This window comes from Ambystoma mexicanum, chromosome 2p (genome assembly GCF_040938575.1).
Source record: "Ambystoma mexicanum isolate Mex_15411 chromosome 2p, UKY_AmexF1_1, whole genome shotgun sequence".
In the NCBI taxonomy this organism is placed as follows: Eukaryota; Metazoa; Chordata; class Amphibia; order Caudata; family Ambystomatidae; genus Ambystoma; species Ambystoma mexicanum.
The window spans coordinates 278,460,854-278,482,443 of record NC_090923.1 but is presented as its reverse complement, the minus strand read 5'-3'; the positions used below and the strand labels follow the sequence as shown (position 1 = coordinate 278,482,443).

The 21,590-nt window shown below is 42.4% G+C and overlaps 1 protein-coding gene across 3 annotated transcripts in view; it reads left to right on the top strand.

Moving 5' to 3' along the window:
• The window catches only part of SFMBT1 (Scm like with four mbt domains 1), a 1,637,826-nt gene that overhangs the window by 206,308 nt on the left and 1,409,928 nt on the right, over window positions 1–21,590 (top strand). The window lies entirely within an intron of this gene.

Here is a 21,590-nt window from a genome sequence, read left to right as displayed (position 1 = left end):
AAGGCATACATTATTTTGGACACTTTTTCTCAATGTACTGTACAGTTGTTGCAGTTATGTATAATTAGTCTGCCTAAATTTAACAATGAATAATGTATTAGTACTGTGCTTCATGTGTTTGTTGAAACCATTAAAGTACCCTACAGAATCTAAATATGTCTTGCCTAGTAGACTTGTTTTTCCAATTAGCATTCCATACTAATGCAAAGAAACTTGGAGTCAAAGTGGAATTAAAATGAATAAGTAGAAAAATTATAACATTGATGAAAGCTACTAAATGTTCTAAATGCATGCTAATAATTTCATACTAAAAAAAATTAGCGCATCGATTACTTGTATATAAAGCAGCATGCAGAATTATTTATAAGTCAACATTGTGTCTCGCAATTTTCTTATTAGATTCAGATTAGGCGATCGCTTATGACTGGTTTATGAATCCGAGAAAGTTGAATTGTTATTTAGGAAAGATATAATTTCCAAGGGCCAAATATTGGATTACAGACCATGCTATGTAGTAAAATGAATCCGATGAATCAAAAGCTGCTCTATATTTAGATAGGGTGAAGAAGTCTACAACATAATGTGAGGCTATGAATCCTAAATATGCGAGGAGTGCCAGAGCTAATCATAATGGTGATTAGAAGAACCAACATAGTGTTGTAGTCGGCTGCAGTAGTGGAGAGTTGTTGATGAGAAAAAAGTAGCACAACACTAACCTCATTCATTTGCCTTTGTGCATAATTTATCGCAAGTGGTGTCGTCTGTGATGTCACGATTTTAGAGTATTTAAGGCAAAGCGTCCTGATGTGATGACATCAAGCATTTAATATTACTCCAGTGAGTACTTTCACCAAGGTTTCAATGAACATATGCTATAATTGCTAAAGGTAGGTCCTGAAATATGCTGATATTACTAGCAATGGTGTTTATTTCTTTGGTCATCTGTTAATGAGCCGAATCGCATTGTTGAGAAATAATCTTACGATAAACATGGGCATTGATTTAGAAAAACCTTTGTATGTGTAGCAGTAGCCCTAAATTTAAAGTGATGTGCAAGCTAGAATATTCATTCTTTGATGGTCCAAAGTTGGGCTGAATTTCTGAATAAATGGTAGGTTAAACAAATGGGAAGTACTTAAGCAACCAGTAGTCGCACACCTCATTTAATCCACATGTATGACGTGTGTGTGTATATGTGTATATGTGTACATGTGTGTGTGTGTGTGTGTGTGTGTGTATATATATATATATATATACTACAAAAAAACTTTGTTGAGGGGACGTTATGGTTAAGTTGCCCTACCAAGTTAAGTTGGTCTGGGTGTTAGTGCACAGGGGCGATGGGATGTTTGGGGGCTTAGGTTACCATAACTGTCGAATTTCATTGGTTTTTCGGTTTTAATTTGAACCATAGAGGGGAGGTTGAAATTATTTTTTTAGTGAACTGCACAGATTTTTGATAGGGCAACTTAACCATAACGTCCCCTCAACAAAGTTTTTTTTGTAGTGAATTTTACAGGTTTTTGGAAGGGGAACTTAATCATGACAGTGTGTCAATGAAGGTGTTGTGTGGAATACACACTGTTATGTGATTTTGGGAGATATGTAGTATAATCTGCATACTTGATATACATTTAACATAGAACATACGGAAACCCCTCCCCATTGATCATAGAAAGGGACGGACTGAGTGCCTGTTTGCGGACGGGGCGGACAGGATCAACATTACCCAAAGAGGCGGGGGTATCTGAAAATGTACTATTGTCTTACACAAAAAGTGTACAACGTAGAAGGACATAAAGGTATTATAAGTAGCAATAAGTAAATATGGAAACCTGAAGATGTGAAACGAAAAGGACACATTTAATAAGCATGTAGAATGAAATGGATGGTACCATTTTTAAAAAAAAAAAAAAAAAAACAGATGCCTCCATCGTAATCACTTCACAGAAACTCGGCAGCCTGGAACGACAGTGGACGAATGCAGTAGGAAGAAGGGAGATTCCATCAAAAGAGTGAGTGGAGGTTATTTTTTTGTGTTTTTTTTTTCTTTTTTTTTTGGTATGTGGTGCAGAAATAATATTTTTTCTGTTTTGACTCCGAAATGGCTAGTACTTTGGAGTGGCTGGAGGAGTATTTTCCGCATGGGGACATGACAGCGACAATAATGGTACACATTGCTCTGCATATGCAAAATAATGACGAGTATTTTATAAGCATTTAACATATGTATATTTTTTTTGAACAGACCAGGAAAGAAAAGAAGAAAGGGCAACAAACGAGACAGAAGAAGATAGGATAAAAAGGATTGAGCAGAAAATTGACATATTGAACTAGAATTTTAAAAGTTTACGGGAGTTTATGGAGGACTCTGTGAGAGGAAAAGTTTGTTACCATTGCCCCACCTGAACCTGCCCTGCTTCTCCATTCCGTAGTGAACCTTCCCCAAACCTTCAAGAGGAAAATAGACGTTTTGACGAAATATCCATCCCTTCTTCCCCTCACAAATCTCCTCATAACCAGCCCGTGTTGAATCCTAATTCCCCCATATTTGTGTCAGTGTCCGCTTCCCCCGCTATTTCTTTGGAGTGAAGTGTGTGTGTGTGTGTGTTTGGAATGTTTTTGTACAGTAGTTGTAGTGAAAGAGTGTGAGTAAATCTTTTTTTTTTTTTTTTTTAAAAGACGTAAAATGTTGGCGAATACCTGCCTGTTCGACATATACGTAAGGAATGGAATGTGGGTGCTGTAAAGGCAGTGCACCTACCCTTACTAATGTCAAGTGAGATGGACTTGATGTTTGACCGCACCATCTGTTGAAGTTATGCGCACATAAACAGAAAGGGGTGACCTCGCCGTACCGCTTGTAAACGAGATAAACGAGATGAAATATGTTTGTAGAACACACCAGATGTCCGGGATGGCTGTAAATGAGCAAAATGGGAGTGTGTGAAGGTCAGTATACCTGTCCGTATCGGGCGCAGCCAAAATGGTGACAGGCGCGGTGCCCGGCAAGTTCGTAGGCAAACAAAATGGTGTTGTCCTAAGGACACTGGAACTGTCCGTACAGTGAACATATCGTGTATGCACATGCGCAGTACAACCGTAAGTATAGCGAACATCACACCTGTCCCTAACTGTCCGTCTCACTTGTGTCGCACTTTCAATTAGTTTAAGAACCCGAACACTGTCCGTAGGACACTTGTGCGCATGCACACGTTTGGTACTCTGCATTTGCTGTCCAGCGGATTCCCATTTCTGGCGCGGATGTGTTAGGACGTCGTCATTTGACCGCACCCAGGGTGAGCATGTGGACTAATTTGCGCAGTTTGTGTGCTTCCGCAACAGTCCAAAAGAACTTGTAGACACAAGGCAAAGTATTGTAGAGTGTAAAAATATAATTTCACATATCCCAGACAATAGCTGACCTGAGGACTTGGTGTGTAACATTTTTGTACCGCTTTGCAGTGACGAAGACGGTCACGAGGCACAGCCCTCCACCCCTACAAATGGCCACACCCCCGAGCGCATCTTCATTGTCCTTCTAGCTATAGCAGATTGAGGTGTACTGCCTTTACTCCTGTAGTGACCAAAATGAAACTAATCGGTATGGCTTCCATGGCTGCTGTTGGTTCATTAGCCTCTGCACCACCCCCAAACCCACCAACACCACCGCCCCAAGGGCCTGCAGAGAGATATATGGGTGAGGATGTAGAGAGCAAGGAAGCAGAGGAGGAAGAGAATGAAGTGAAGGAACCTGACACTAGGAGCACTCGCCGAGAGTCGTGGGTGTGGCGGTTTTCCGTTTATGGGAACGTACCAAAAGCACCTGCAAACCTGGTGAAGTGTAACCAGTGCGAGGTGGTGCTGAGTAACGGGAGACTTGGTTCGTACAGCTTTGGTACGACAACCATCAAGCGACACCCCACTTCGTTCCACACTGCGGACATTCGCAAGGTGGTGCCATGTGAAGAGCGTAGTCGATTGAGTTCCTCAACAGCATCCTCCGTGTTCGATCCTCCCACCACAAGAGACACTCCTGTGGGGGAGCGCCTCCCTCCAGCTGCCTCACAAGCCATTCGCAATGCTGTTGACCCTTACCTTTCAAAGGTGACAATAGTGTGTAAGTATTGTGATGCAGTACTCTGCAGGGGGGAGAGTTTTCGAAGTGCTTTGAGGCTACGGTCGCAGCGATCTGCTCCTTAGCTAAATAAAGCTCACCCTATATCTTTCTCTGTTCACTTGCCCTTTCCTAACCCCGTGGCTGGTGACCCTTCCTTACCCTCCTTTGGCCTCTTCTCCTAGTGTGTCGTGTGCTGTGAAGCAATAAACGTGAAAACAACAAAAAATACCGAAAAGGCTCTTTTCAGAGCCACCTTTCTCAATTTAAAGCTAGAACTATGAAGTGACGGTCGTAGACCCCCGCGGAGTGGTGGAAAAGTTTGCGGACAGTCGTAGAGGAAAAAAGCGAGGGTGCAAGCGGAGCAAACACAATGAAGTGTACGCTGGCAGTAAGTGGTGGCTCTGAAAAGAGCCTTTCGTGGTATGTTGTGTGGGTCAAAAACTGTGGATTGGTGAAAACGGATTGTCGGATAGGTTAGTGTGAATTCAAGAGGTTGCAATGCATTTTGTACATTGTGAAGAAAAATCTGATTGCCAGCATATGTGAGGTGGACTCCATCTCTGCGGAAAATAAGAGCTGTGAAACAAAATGTTTTCATTGTGGAAGGAGGACATGCCAACATCTCTTAAAAAGTCACAAACAGTCTTATTCACATTGCGTCTCGCTTTCTCCATTTGTGGACCAAAAGCAGAAGAACGCAGCCATATTTGTCTTTGTGCAATACGGGGAAAAAGTATTGGACAATTTGGAAACATGTCCATGAGCTTCGCAAGTCCTTCCTTCATTGCAAATTGCAAAGAAATTCCAGAGACATGGCCTAAACTGTTTCCAACTGCAATGAATGATAAGTATATCTGGAGGACGCTCTGTCAGTAAAGTAACACAGGGAGGTACCAAGTCCAGCCACCTCAAGCCACGCACGCATGCCAGTGCACTTCCACATGAGGAAATCCGAGATCTGCAGCTTTCTGCATGCACCTTCAACCAATGTATCCATGAGTCTCCCAAAATCCAGATAATCTGTTTTCGAGCATGGAAAGTCATGGCCTTGTGGTCTCCTATCAGGGAGAAGACGGTCTTACTAAAGTGCGCCGTTCAGAACACACCTACTGAACTTTATGGACCAATCTCTAGCTCCGCTCATTCTCATGCTTCTCCACCCCTGAATCCCCGTTGGTGATATGCGCTGGTTGCAAAGTACTGCCATGTTCGCTGACATGTATAGGATCAGAGCGTGACGACGGTACATTAAAGTGTTTTTCCCCTTTTTCCCCCTTTAAGGTGGGATCTGAAAAGAGCCATTTTGTTTGGTTAGATACCGTACAGACATCTGTTATTTTATTTATTTTTTTTGTATTTTTTGTCCTTGCTTTACTCCTACAACCATTACAGAACCTTCTCTAAAGCAAGCCTTACGTTCCAAGAGAACATTGCATTTCCCAAAGAAGATAGCGCAACACCATAGCTTCAAAATAATCTGCATTGCTTGAAGCAATGTTATCGTGGCAGCAGAAAAATATACCAGCTCGTAACATGAATGCACGCATGCCGCGATTGATGATACACCTCCCAATACTTTGATCTGGACAGAAAACAGAATTGTTGTCCTATTTTACTCTAGGAAGTAAAGCAGAAAAAATTACTTTCGTTGTTGGGAAGATGGTCATGAGTGCTTCAACCAACTGTGCCAAATCTGCCAACATAGTACGTGAACTCGGGTATCCCAAATGGGAAGCACTGTTGTGCAAGATTACCACATGAGTGGTCATTGTACACATGCCTCTGCAAACTTGTAGAATTGCCGCAGCATTGGCATCAGTGTCAGTGCTCCACACCACCTCCACTCCTCTCACATCGAAATGGTGTGCCACATGCCTACTCTCGGCATAGTGTTGTAAGCCATGCACAAAAAATTACTCCAAGCACCAAAACCCTGACCCTCTCCACCTCCGCCATCTTCAGTCTACACACCGTCTTTCGACGCAAAACAGTAATGTGAACATCTGATTGGCTGATGACTACAGTCCCCTTTCTATGCAGGATTGGCTGTAGAAACCCGTATGTGACACGCCCTACCTGCGGACAAGCGTTGCCTACGTGCGGCACGTAACTCTTACCCAGTCCTTCCACCCTTTCCACAGCAGTAGTAAGTAGAGTCCCTCATTGGACACAACTAAGCAGTCACACAATCATCTACTAATCACATTGAACATCGCTAATTCTAACTCCGTCATCAACATGGCGCACTTCAAAATTACTGTTGATGATTCTGAATGGAAGTCGCATATCATTACAAAGCACCTACTTCACAAGCTACTGTGCAAGTATTGCGAATTTCTACGTACAGCTCTATGCATGCACACATGCAGGAGTATAGAATACAGGTATGTATATTGTAATCAGAGAACATGTGCAACCCTTATGATTTAATTTAAACAAATTAATGCCGCTAAATGTGCATAGGCAATACATACCAACGCTCCCCCTTTTAAATGCAAGATGTCTGATTTATCATTGACAAAACGCACGACTGTTTACTGTCTTCCGCATTACCTATACATATGTTGCAAGCATACCTATTTAGGGCGGAACTCAATTTTGTATGTGAAAATGTCAGATTTGTGTACTGTGTGTGGGCTACAGTAATGCTACTTGCAATGTAATCGTATGAGAAAAGTAAGCGCTCCCGATTGCTGTGGTGACATCTCCCTCTGAGGGTCTCCCGATTTCTCGGCATCGTGCTTTTAATTTGCAAGTAGAACATTTTTCCCCATCTACTACTGTGCCCTATCGCTTACAAACCTCTCTCCTATACATGGTACACCATGTAAAAAAGCAATTTTGAAGGACTTTCAAGTACCATATTGCAAATACCATGCAAAGACTGCACAGAGTGAAGTGAAATGCACACATGCACTGGGTTGAAATATGAAAGTAGAATCCTGTGACGAAAGAAGCACAATTAATGTGCGCAGTATCGTCACGGCTGTAAACATACAAAGTAATTGATTGTTTTTTGCACCGCAGTGAAGATTACTCTCCTGAGAATCAACAGCATCTACACTGCAGATGACATATACGAAGAAACCAGGTTATTTTGCAAAAAAAAGTAAGTACAGTACTACCTTTATATTGTAACTACTCCTCAACGAGGCTGTGTGGATTATTTGTTTATTTTGGGCGCCAAAGAAAACATTGATTTCTAAACCATTCTACCTACAAATATCCATTTATTGAACAAAGAATAAAAGGCAGAATGGCTCACAAATCCCTGTGTGTTCGGAACTCAAATAACATACGTAATCCTTAGAAGGTTAGATTTAGAAAAGAAGTTTCTGTTGCAAGTTTATGGCATTTCGTTTATTAATAATGGTTCTCGTCACAAGTAGCCCACTTTGTACTCTCATCTGAAGCACATTGTAGTAGTATACAAACAATAAAGTAGTCTCACCAAATCATTGCAAGAATCCAGTGCACATCGACACACCATGACAAAGAGCTTCCCCATCAGACTCATAGACTCATGCACAGATGCACACAGACATTGGACTTCAGACCAAAGTATGCGTTTTTTTTTTCAACAGACCCCAAAGAATGCCTACCAAAAAGCAACTCCGTAGAAAGGAACGCAAAAGTAGAGCAAATAAAAATAAAAGTGCCCAATGTAAGCATCCACCTGTTGTAGAGTTTGTAGAGAATGTTGGAACAAACCAGCTAATGCAGTTGGTTAGCAAAACAAAGGAAGTCTCAACTACCGAAACTTTACCTCCTCCATCAAAATGTGTCACAAAACATAAAAATGTTGTCAAAAAAAGACTACCAGTACAGCTAACAATGTTCCTAATAATCCTGATAGTGTAACAAGAACGCATAGTAAAACAAGTATTTTATCAAAAATGTTTCGTCACGGAGTCCTTCAGAATCTACTAAGAAGAGGACCGAAATCATCCTCACCCCTTAAAACGTACCGTAGAAAGTTAATCCTACAAGCTATCGTGGACAGTGCAATCCTTCTCAAAAGGAAGTTGTTTATATTAGTGTTAAATAGGATGAAAGCACTAGCAAAACTAAGTACTAAACTACAAAAGAAACTCAGCAATAAACGGAATGTGAACAAAAATAATTTCTTACATGTTTGTGGTGGTGAATGGAGTCACACAATTACAGAACCATATTTTAATGAAGAAGCATACAAACAAATTCAAACAAACACAATTGCCATCCATAGCAGTGGACGAGGGTATGAGAAAATCAGTACTACCATCATGGAACAAGAAACGCTGCTTAAAATGTATTCCCTGAAAACTCAGAATTACCTCTCGATTCAGCAGAACCACACCGTCCAGTATACAAATGGCCGTGCACATCAATGTGTACCATTCCAAACAAAGCTTTCAAATCTTTGTTAGTTCCTCAATCAATATGTAAAAGGTAAAGACAAAAGTAAAATGAAAGTGCTGCAAAATAAGGATATTTGTCTAGTGCGGAAATACACAGGACTAAAAGGACATTCATTAACCTGCATTTCTGGGCCTATTTGCAAAAGCACCTTCCATGATATCAAAATGATTTCTTACATTGGAATGATGTATTGATATCTAGTGTATAAAATATACTATGCAAAAAGTCCAGCATCAGAATTGGGCAACTTAAATACCACTCTTCTGCATGGTACACCCAAATACTTACAAGAAGAAATTGACCGTATTCAGAGAAAGTATTTTGGAAGTGAGAGCCACTTACAAAATGCAACAGTTTTAGAACATAGTAGCAACAATTCTGCACATAGCAACCTTCAATTACATACATACAGAAAAGAAATAGTAAAATTTAAAAGGTCATCGGCTGAAGTACCAAACCATGTGTGTGTGTTGCCGCAGAACGTTTTACAAAAGGAACACAAAAAATGTGGACATAGCATACAAAATAGAAGACAATGAAGATTCTAAATGGTTTGAATGAGCTCTCTACCTTTTAGCAGAAAACAAATATGAACTAACTGAACACCTATTATGTTGCAGTTACTGTACTACAAAATTAGACAACAACTACACTCCTTCATGTGCTATTACAAATAATTTGGAATTGTTTCCATTACCAAAAATCCTGCAACAGCTCAATTTCTATGAGAGCATAATAATTCAAACAGTTCACCCATTTCAAACAATTATACGCCTCCATCCAAAAACAGCAACATTATCTTCCTCTGAATTGGTGAAAGGCATTCGTGGCAAAGTAGTTTATTTGCCATTAGATCTAACGGAAAAAATGTACACACTCTAGGAGTGGAACGTTCAATAGAGCATTCTTTAATAGTCTTGGTAAATGGAGTACCAACAAAGGACAAAAAAATGTGGCAACAATTAGTGGACTTACACAAAGTTGGACAAGCATTGCAATATCTAAAAGACAATAATGAGTACTACAAGGAAAGAAATATTGATGAAAGCTTAAGGGAAACAACTGAAATAATTCAAGAGCCATCAGAAACTGGACAATTCAAACTTCTGGGTCCTGCTACAGTATCCACTCATTTGGATCATTACACAATTCATCCATTGCATTCCAATGAAAGCATAGATGATGCACTAGAAACTTACCAAATGCGACAAACCAAAGGGTCACCAATGAGTATATAGGAAGAAAGTATAGAAGCACGTGCTTTTCCACTGCTATTTCCTACTGGCAAAGGTGGAAGATACGATGATAGACCCACTCAGATTGGGGCATCAGAATACCGTTCATTACGATCCCAGATTTAGACAAAACGTGGAATACAAATTCCACCTACTCTATGAAAGTGAATTAGCAACACTATGTTACAGAGTTGCACACATTCTTAAATCTGGTACCCCCTTTCAAAATATGTCAGCTCGCAGTTAATACAAAAAGTACAAGAAAAAGATGAGGTTTTACAATCAAGTATAACAAATTTGTTTGCAAACATGCGTGGTACAAAGGAATATTGGTTCCGACGGCACGGAGATGTGCGTTGTATGATCAGAAACCTTGGACCACCGACTTGGTTTGTTACACTAAGTTGTGCCGAATATGCATGGGGAGATTTACATGAGATCCTACGCATAGCAAACAGCAACAAAAACAACATAGATATATTAACACCTGAGGAACTTTGCTCTCTAGATCCAGTTAATGTGTCAATATATTTACATCATCGTTTCATTGCCATGCTACACTTAATTTGCAATAAATATGTTCCTCCCCTTGGAGAAGTGCAACACTTCTTTTGGAGAAAAGAATATCAAGCGAGAGGAGCACCACATATTCACATGCTGTTATGGATCAAAGGTGCACCGCAATTTGGTCACGACAGTGTCGGCACTGTTTTGCAGTTTATCCAAAAATATGTCACTTGTGGAATCCCTTCTCAACAGACACATAGTGAGCTGCATGGGCAGATTTTACAATTTCAAAGACACAAATGTGGCAAATATTGTCGCAGCAAATACAGAAACAAAGGTAAATACTACACCAAATGCTGCTTTGGTTTCCCTAGACCAGTTACAGAAACATGTGAAGTAAACAACTCTTCATTTCAACATAGTGTTAAAGGTAAATCACCTAAGAACACGTATTACATATAAAGAAGGAAATAATCAAAATATATCAATGATTACAATGCAATCCTTGCCCTCTTATGGAATGCAAACATAGATGTGCAGTACATTGCAGACAATTCAACTGCTGTTGCACGATATGATACAGCCTACTTAAGAAAAGCAGAAAAAACAGAGCTTCAAGACCTCTGGGATGACCTAGCATCAGACAAAACATTATCACAGAAATTGTACAGCCTAGGCATAAAAATGCTCTCTCATAGAGAATGTGGTGCCTATGAAGTAGCAGATCGTTTAACCGGTACTGCTTTGTATGGAATATCAGACAACATAGTATGGCTCAGTCTTAGTCCTGCAAAATCTAGAAAGAGCGCTAAAATCATATGAGGACATAGAAACAATTGCCAGAAATAATCCCAACAGCCAAGATATTCTAAAAAACAATTTACAGGACACATACTATCTGAACAGGAGTAGCACTCTGGAAAGCATGTGTCTATACCACATAGCTCAAAACCTTGCATACAAAAATAATGTAAAACCCGATGAAAGCAAACATAGATATAGAGTGACCGATTGTGAAGGGAGCTTAGTGAAACTTACCAAACGAAGCTTAATCATGTAAAATTGGCATTAAAAACTCCTCAACAGAAAGAACTCTGACATGTCTCTGTTACAACTTTTCAAACCATGGAGAAAAGAGGAAGAGCTACTAGATAACTATGACTGCTATGAAGATGCTTTCAAAGCAAATGAAAGCGCTATCACCAATGTGAACTTTACGCAGTACAAAACAATGTTACACAATGAGCAGCAACAGGAAGAACTACTTCAGGCCCAACTAGATAAGGACAATTCTGACAGTAGTCAACCTTCTGTAACAGGAAGTCAAGAACCACTAGGACAACCACCAATAGCAAATGAGGCTGAAGTAGCTATGGCAGAAGTAGAAAACACCATGCATCAATATCAAGAAGATACAGAGGACTTCACTGTACAACAAGCAAAACTTACAACGATCAGCGCACCATTTTTGAAGACGTAACAAAACAAATTGTACATGGTGTACAACACGAAAATAATTAATGTACCTGCCAAAATTACAAACCTATAATCAACAATTGACAAACAACAAACTGTCAGCTGTTGTAACGGCCCCCACAGGTTTAGCTGCCTACAACATAGGCGGTGTCACTTTACACCGATTACTACTGCTTCCAGTACAGCATCAAAATAAATTAGACTACTACAAACTTTCTGCAGAAGCTGCAATGGAATTACACAGAATATTGAAACAAATGAAAATGCTACTAATAGATGAAGTGAGCATGGTCTCCAACCTAATGTTGGCTTTGATTCATCTCAGATTGCAAGAAGTACTTAAAAGTAACAACGAAGAACTCTTTGCAGGGAAACACGTTATCGTTTTCGGAGATCTTCTACAATTGACACCAGTGAAAGGTGAACGGATTTTTAAAACCTTAGGCCACAAACTGTGCCGGAAAACTGTAGCATAGGTAATGTTAACCTTCGGCAACATTTCCAATATAGAGAATTAACTGAGAACATGCAGCAATCTGCGGATCTCACTTATGCCAACATCTTAAAGTGTTAGAGTTGGTGTATTATCACAAGAAGCACAAGTTGTATTGCAAAACCGGCACACACATGCACTTTATGGCGACAATGCATGTGCAACTGATGTTATGGAACAAATAGCGCACAAAAATGTCAATTGTATGGCCTTAATGCCAACTCTTGCAAGCTGTTTCAAATTCAATGAAACAATGTTAAATAAAGAAATGCAACCAATACTGGAAATTAGCGCCACAGACAAACTAGAAGTACATGGTATGACAGTATCCATGTGTGAGCACGCCACAACAAGACTAAATAGTTTAGAAAATTCAATCTCCAACTCAGCTGGGTTGGAAAAAATATTGAAATTATCCTTAAATTGTAGAGTCATGCTTAAACGAAACCTTGACGTAGAGTAAGGGCTAGTTAATGGAGCACTGGGCACAGTTGTTGGCTTTCAATCATACCCACGTGATGGCAACATTTAGTTTGTCAATATTCGCTTTGATAAAGTTTCAGAAGTGAAAAGGATAGGGCGCTCAATTGCTCGATTCCTTCTTTTCAAAGACATGTATGTACATAGAGAGCAATTTTCTCTAACTCTTGTATATGCAGTTACCAAGGTCTTACCCTAGACAAAGCATTGATGGATATAGGAAACAGTCTTTAAGAAAGGCATGAGCTACGTAGCATTATCACGCTTACGTACACTTGACGGTCTATTGCTAATGAACTTTGATGCAAGTAAAGTCAAAGATTATATTCCTTGCATTCTAGAATATAATAGATTGCGTTCACTGTACACCCCTCATCTGAAACAATACCCTGTTCCAGATGAAGTAAAACGTAGTAAACGAAAACTAAATGAAACAGAAATGAAACGGAATCCTACAGCAAATTCCGAAAAGAAAAGAAGCTAAAGTTTCATCAATTACTGCAAACATAGAAGAACCTATTAGGGAATATAAACCAGGGACGTTGGCAAAGAAGCAACAGAAATTCCGAAAAACACACTCTGATAGAGAACTTGCTGTACCATTCAAATTTGCAAATGAAAGTGGGGTAAGTTGCTATGCAAATGTAGCAATGAACATTCTATTTCAATTGCCACCAATTGTTAACAATAATTACCTGCACAGTACAGACAAATTGTGTTTCCAAATGTTAGTGCTGCATAGAAATGCAACAAGCAATCCTGACAACTCATACAGTGTTCATGGGGTAAGGCAACAATTGGACGACTGTGTTGCAATGGTGAGATTCACTATGAACTCGCATGAAGATCCACAAGAATTTCTAATGTACATACTATTAGTATTGGAAAACAAAAGCATACCTGTAAATCAAATCTTCCAGATTTTATACATGTGGAAACATAAATGCACTCTCTGTAGCAAAGTGATACAGGAAGAAATCTCAAATGAGCGATTTGTGTATGTTTCCATACCACTTGCATCAATTGTGAGAGCATACCATTTCAGGAACTTGTACAAAATGCAAACCATGGCAGATTATGTACTATTTGCAATTCAGACAATCGCTCCACCTTACTGATACAATCACATAGTCCCTACATAATACTTATGCTTCTACGTTATAATGCAGATGGCACCAAAAACAACTGCAAACTGACTGGATTCAAACACGATCAAGTGTTACTTGGAAAGAAAACCTTTACAACAGTAGGTATAATCTACCATGCAGGAGCTACAACCAATGCAGGTCACTACACTGCATACATTAAAAAGAATTGTGAATGGTTCGAATGTAATGATAACACCATTACTCTAAAGCAGAGATTGCCAGCTAATCTTACAAATGCGTATTTAATGTTCTTAAAGCCAACATTTACGAAATAGTGTGTACTTCAAGATTTTGAAAAAAAAGTGTGAAAGACTACAGTTAGAATACGCCAACAGGTATCTAACTACCCAAGAGGATGTAAGAATGACACAAATAAATGAATATCACAGATCGTTGGGAACAAATGCACAGGTCGAATGCGCCTACAGGTATCTAATTGTTGGTAAAAAACGACAGGAAGGCAACAAACATAACATTAATCAGAAAGATGAAGGAAACACTTAAAGGAAATAAGGAAGTAGTTAGTACCATAGTAAATGAAGGTTTTTTTTAATCCGACAAGGATTTTTTTCCCCAGACCAAAGGATTCGAAAAGCAAACACAGAAACTGAGTGCAATGCACAGTACACTGGTTTGTAAACTAAATATGAGGGTAAAAAAAAATGTAAACCATCTATTGAGCAATGTAGTAAATTTTCAAAAAATGCAAAGACTTACATACCTGTTTATTTTATCGCAGAAATGGAAAAAGGGATTCTTTTGCCAAGTACGATAACCATTTAAAAATTGTATGTGGATTCTGAACAAAGTAAGGAGTAAGTATATTGGCAGTCATTCTCCACACATGCGAATCTACACGTCTAATCTATGGTACTAATATGCTGCAGTGCCTGTAGGCTGGCCCTTGTATCTTCGGTGTGTAACCTACCATCTACGCCTTACGACCAAGGTACAAGGAGTATAGGTCCTAGCCACAACCATCTCTTCATATCAAAACCATGGTCCTTGTAAATTAGCTACTTATAAATTTACTTTTCGGACCATCGTCTGCAGCCATACAGGCAAGACACTAGGGCGTCCACACAACTAGCGCATTACACCACACCCATATTCACTTGTAACGCCACGGCTTATCACTTCACTCTTGGGTGCATGGCCTTTGGGCATGCAGTCAAGAGTCTGGGTCCTGGCCAGAAACACCACAGCATATCTGAACCATTGTGCCTTGTCATTTTACTATGTACAAACCTGGTTTTGGGAGCATGGCCTTTGGCCATGCTCCCAAAACGCTACGTCCTCCCCACAACCATCTTAATGATGTTGCATAGTACAAGTGTACCAATAGCTGTGATATGGTGCAGTAGTTTGTAGCCACAGGCTACAGAGGTGAGTTTGAGGCCGTAGCATTATGAATGTATGGGTATACAGTATTTAAAATGCATAGTTACTTACAACTGCAGTGCTTATTACTTTGTTCAAATACTCTGCATCCTGGCCACTACTACCACACCATATGACATCCATTGTGGCATATAAGTGCACTACGAACAAATTTACTTTCGGGGGCATGGCCTTTGGCCATGCACCCATGATTGCAGCCCCTCCCCACAGCCGCCAGTGATGCACTACCACACCATAACGTACCCATTGTGCCTTGTAAGTACACTACATATAACAGTGCTGTTGGGTGAATGGCCTGTGGCCATGCACTCATGACTGCAGATTCTCCCCACAGCCACCTGACTGATGTTCAATACTAGGGGTGTCTCTGTAGCTCTGAAATGCTGCAGTTTGTGTGCAGGGCCTAATATTTTAGGTGTATGGCCATGCATTTCAATATATGGTTGTGAAGTGTCTTATAACTCCAGTGCTTACAAGTTTCCTGTTGGGTGCATGCTTGGGTGTATGGCATACAGCCTGCAACCATGCTCCCAAAAGTATACATCTTGTCCACAACCACCGCACTACATGAAACCCATGTGGGCTTGTAAGTGAAGAGGTTATAGCTTTGTTGTTGGGGGCATGGCCTTCAGCCTTGCACCCAAGAGTACAACCACTCCCCACAACCAGGCAATCAATACGCATTAGTAAGGGGGTATCCATGGGTGTGACATGCTGAAGTGTCGGTGGCCAGGGCCTAGAGTTTTGGAAGTAAGGCCTTAGGCCTTCCGCCGACGGCCATGCATCCAAGACTCTAGGCCCTGGCCACAACCACCGTAGCATGTGTCACCCATGGCGGTGTAATGATGAATACAATAACCATAGGAAAAAGTATTACAATTACGGCATGCTGTCAATTTCAATGTTCCCTAACACCACACGTGTCCTTACAACTGTTAAAAGTTCCCCGTGCACTGCACGGACTGAAATAGTGCTGTTATTGGACCCCTCATTTTCTGTGCGTACAAGGAGGCCATAGAAAATACATCATGAAGAGGTATAAGTGTATTATTGGGCGCATGGCCTTTGGCCGTGCATCCAAGACTACAGATTCTCCCCACAACCACCTCAGTGATGTGTGGTAGTGGGGTTTTTTCTATAGGTGTGGTATCCTTCAGTGCTTCTAGCCAGAGGCTTCACTCCTAGCTGTATGTCCATAGATCTTACATGGGATGGGTGTGCAGTGGCTTCCACGTCTAGTACTTATAACTTTGTTCTTGGGTGCATGGCCCATGCACCCAAGACTGCACGCACTCCCCACAACTTGCCAATCGAAACGCAATACTACGGGTGTATCCATGGGTGTGACATGCTGCAGTGGTTGTGGCCAGGGCCTACAGTCTTTGAAGTAAGGCCTTCGACCTTCAGCCGACGGCCATGCATCCAAGATTCTAGGCCCTGGCCACAACCACTGTAGCATGTGACACCCATGGCGGCGTACTAATGAATATAATAATAGCCATCGGGAAAAGTAATGCAATCATGGCATGTTGTCAATTTCAATGTTGGATACCACTACGTGTGTGCTTTCAACAGTTAGAAGTTTCCTGTCCACTGCATGGACTGAAGTGCTATCGTTATTACAACCCTCATTTTCTGTGCGTACAAGCTGTCCATGGAAAGTACATCATGAAGACCGACCCCCCAGAACAAATGCATTGATCACCCATGTCTTACTGTCTGAACCTTTCCCAACGGTCTGTGACACAGCAAAAGAGTTTTATAAATAGAGCATATGTACGCTGGTTGTTGCTCCACTTTCGGCAGATCCAAGATGTCGGGCGCATCCCAATAATCTGACGCAGAACACGTCTTGCAGCAGCCAATGGGCAGAGACGTTGAGTGTCTGCGGTCATGACGCCAGCCCATTAGCCAATCAGTATCTTGTCCGTGGACCGAACAGGGAAGTGATATCACAAATTTTTTCAGACCTACTTTTTGATAATTTTAAAGAAAAGTACTGCACGGAAGGTCTCCAAATTTACAAAAGCACGCTTTCTGGACCAAGCCCCTGTACCTTCTGCAGATTTCGTGAAAATCCGTCCAGCGGTTTGAACTGTAGCTGTGCGCAAAGTTTTTTCCCCCATTCAGTCTATGGGAAAAAAAATGAATGCAGTGGCCCATATACTTTTTTTGCAAAGTTTGGTGAGGATTCGTCCAGGGGGAGCAAAGTTATAAGCCGCCCAGAAAGTGCTCTTCTATGGAAACAGCAACTTAACCATAACTACACGGTAGTGGCCGTGTAATATATATATAATTTCTGAGGCTTGTGGAATCTGCTTGGATCACATGCTGTGCATAGGCCGAAATCTAGGGGAGTATTACAGCTGTTGTTTTCGAAACTCGAAAAGGGACGTCGCCAGGGCGTGCCAGTAATACTATCCCTAGTGTGACATCCACTGTACCCATGATCCTTCACGCGTCGAGGTCCCTCAGATTGATTTTTTTCTGCCATTCTAGACGAGCGCTTAGAGAAGAGTTCCTCTTTCGGCTTATAGCTATTTACTATTATCAAATTACCGATAGTTTCTTCTTACTATCCTCTATATAACTGACTATCGAAACACCAGACGATGGTGAAGGAGAAGAAAAATGACCGTCGAAGGATTCCCGCAACGGATCTGTTTCGGCCTTGGAAGGCAACTGCGGGCTTCGGCCCACACAGCAGGGAGAGAGGGGGGAGGAGGTTATTTAGAATGTACATGCCCCTTTTCTTACACTACATTCGCCTAGCTGCCATGTCATTCTGTTATGGAAAAGACCCCCTTTAAATTTTGACCCAAGTGCAATAGAACATTTCTGTGGGCTGATAAACACTTTGTGTGTAACTTGTGTCTCCTGAAAGACCACGTCGAGGGTTCTTGCCGAGCGGGCAGGCTCTTTAAGCCCAAGACTTTGATTGGACCGATCTACTAAACGCTGGGCCCAGTACGCCAGGCAGCTCGAGGCCATGGAAGTAGAGGGTGCTTTCAGTGACGGCAGCAACGCCGCGGTATCCAAAGGTGATTCCGGTTACCCAAGCACAGTCCCCGACCCCGGAAGACAGGCCGGCGGCCTTGTTATGGGGACAACACCAAGCGACGGAAGCGCTATCACTTCATCCTCCACTAAACACACAACCCACGGCCGAGACGACACACGTGTCGAGTGGTTTGCAACGCACAATGTCTAGGGAGAGGTCTGTGGAATCTCTGTCCTCTGGGCACTCTCGATCGAGATCGCCACATGACAGGCCCCGCCGTCAAAGGACGGTACAGACGTTGCGTGAAAAACTTCCACCGGGGACTGATCTTCTGCGGGCGAGGCTCCGGTTCAGCCCACACCCAGTTTTCGACGTTCTGCGCCGAGTCAGGTACAAGACCCCTACAGTTGGGGGGGGGGGGAACGCTTCATGGGGCCAGGGTGAAGAGAAGGAATCAAAGAAAAAGTCCTCTAAACCCCTCATAGGGAGAAATCTCATGATGCTAGGCCCAAAGAACCTGTACATCGTGATTCTGTCTTCCACCCTGAAAAAGAAGGCTGCGCCTTCTACCTTACTTCCTCCCACAAATGAAGATTTAGGGCTCCCTTCTCAACCATTGGTCATCCCTAGTTCTACCCAATGGTTGGCTTAGGATATAGACCGGGTCATGAGGAGGAAGTCCTTCATGGCCAACTTCTATGAAAAGACCATGACTATTTCAAAAGTTTCCACTCCACTCCCCTGACTACAGCACCCTCTGGGTCGCAGATCCCTGCTCAACCCCCTGCTAAGATGACTACTCTATTCAAGAGGCAGCAGACCTTTACTACGGGGATGATGAGTACCCTGAGGTTGAAGCCGAGACAAATATGTATCTCATGGACTCGCCTGTTAATCAGGACCCCCCCCCAGTCATGTACTCAACCATTGACAATCAACCCCTACTTTCTAATAGAGTCTCAGGAAGCACAAGGAAATAAGAAGGCTGTTACACAGTTTATTTTCTCCTCAAGTCCATTCAGCGAAAAATACAGCTGTCGCTTGAGACCCCTAATCTTAGGCGGGCAGTGAACCCCTGCATAGAGAAACTGTTTAGACCTGCCCCTTCTGTCCCGCTGTATATCGGAGGGCAACTGAAGCCCAATTCATTAGTTGTCACTACAACAAGAAAGAGGGCTGGTACTCCCCTAGCTTCCTCTGAGGCCCCGCCTGACAAGGAAAGCAAGATACTTTACACGATGGACAGAAAGGTGGCCTCCTCCGCGGAATTCCAGACTAGGATTGCTAATAATTCTACCCTGTTGGCCAGTTACAACTGCCACAAATGGGATGAGGTCTCAGCCTTACTAACATCGGCCTCAGAACCACTTGCGTCTCAGTTTGCCCAGGTGGCAGTGGCAGGCAGGGCAGTGTCAAGCTGCTTATTAAAAACGAATCTTGACGCCGCGGACAACGCAGGCAGGATAATAGCAGAAGGGACTATTAAGTGTCCCGCTTGGTTGCGCCAACCCTTATCAACATGCCCGTTGAGCCCAATGTGCTCTTTGGCAAGGCTGTCGGACGCCTTAAAGACGGCCAAAGAAGAATACGATACTCAAGTCATTGGGCCAACTGACCAATAAACCTACTGGCCAGTGGGGAAAACAGGAACTTGGGTCACTCGCGCGGCCAAAATTCAGAGGGTTCCACCTCTAAGCAGAGCCAAGGTACTGCCTGGGGAAACAATCAGGGTCAGTCCTCCCAGAATTACCCTAGAGGAGCGCGCAGATCCCGCGGTTGCGGTAGGGGCAACTCCTCCCGAGGTGGTACCCTACCTCAAAAGCAGTGACTATTCGCTCCAGGTGCCCTCCCATGCCTCAAGTAGGAGGGTGTATATCCAGCTTCACCCACGCATGGGAGGAGATCACCACAGACAGATGGGTGCTGTCCACCATAACAGGCAGATATTGGATAGAGCCCCTCCATCAACCCCAGAAACACCCCCCACAACAAAATCCTCCTCGAGGAAATAGTCACGCTACTAAAGGACGCAATCGAAGTCGTCCTGGTCAACCAGGGGTAAACAGGGGTATTTATTCAACTTACTTCCTTGTGTCAAAGAAAGATCGAACAATGCGCCCAGTATTAGATTTGTGCCCTGCAAACAAATATGTCAAGCCACAAAAGTTCCACATGACTATGCTACAGGAAGTAATCCCTCTACTAAAAAAGTGGGATTACATGGCAACACTGGCTATGAAAGATGCCTATTTTCATATTTCAATGTTCCCAGCGCAAAGAAGATTCTTGCCTTTCAAGATAGCGAACCAGCACTATCAATTCAAAGTTATTCAATTCACAAAGGTACTGTCGGTGGTGGCAGCACACCTGCGCAGGGAGGCAAGCCCAGTGTACCCTTACCTGGACGACTGGCTGATTACAGGGGAGTCTCCACTAATTTGCAGGCAAAACATTCAGAGAACCATCAACCTACTCTTCCAATTGGGCTTTTCCATCAACGAGAAAAAATCAAGCCTAGTGCCAAGCACAACCAAACAGTTCATAGGAGCTGTCATAAACACACAAGAGGGGTTGGTCTTTCAGTCAGAGGAAAGAGTCCAAAATATGATACTGCAAATACCACAATCCTGCCGGCCGCCAGATAAGGGTGCGCAAAGCTATGCGTTTGCAAGGCATGATGGCATCTTGCATTTACCTGGTTCCTCGCGTATGTTTATTGCATTCCTAAGTGGTTGGTGAAACAGTGGTCTCAGGCGCGTGGTCAGAGGGACGATCTAGTGGTCGTTTCGCCAACACTAGTACAAAATTTTCGCTGGTGGACAAGAGAAAATCTGTTGAAGGGGAAACCCTTCTACGATCCGGAAGTACAAGCGATTGTCACGACTGACGCCTCACTCGCTGGGTGGGGGGGCTCATTACCTTCACCACACAGCTCAGGGTCTGTGGTTTCAATGGCAGCACAGAACCACATCAACCTGCTATAGAACTACCAGCAGTATTCAAAGCCCTTCAGGAGTTCAAACCTCACCTAGCGAACCAATCTGTGCAAGTCCTGACAGACAGCACTACAGCAATGTTTTACATCAGCAAATAGGGGGCACACATTCTCCAAATCTGTCCAGGCTTGTGCAAACAATTTGGAAATAGGCACTCAAACTGAAAATATTCCCATCGTCGCAGCACGTTCCATGGGTACTCGACTCTCTCGCAGACTCATTGAGCAGTGATCCCTCACCAGAAGAACACGAGTGTCAACTGCACGCAGGGGTCGTAGAACACCTCTTCTCTCAATGGGGTTTCCCCACAATAGACTTGTTTGCTACAAGCG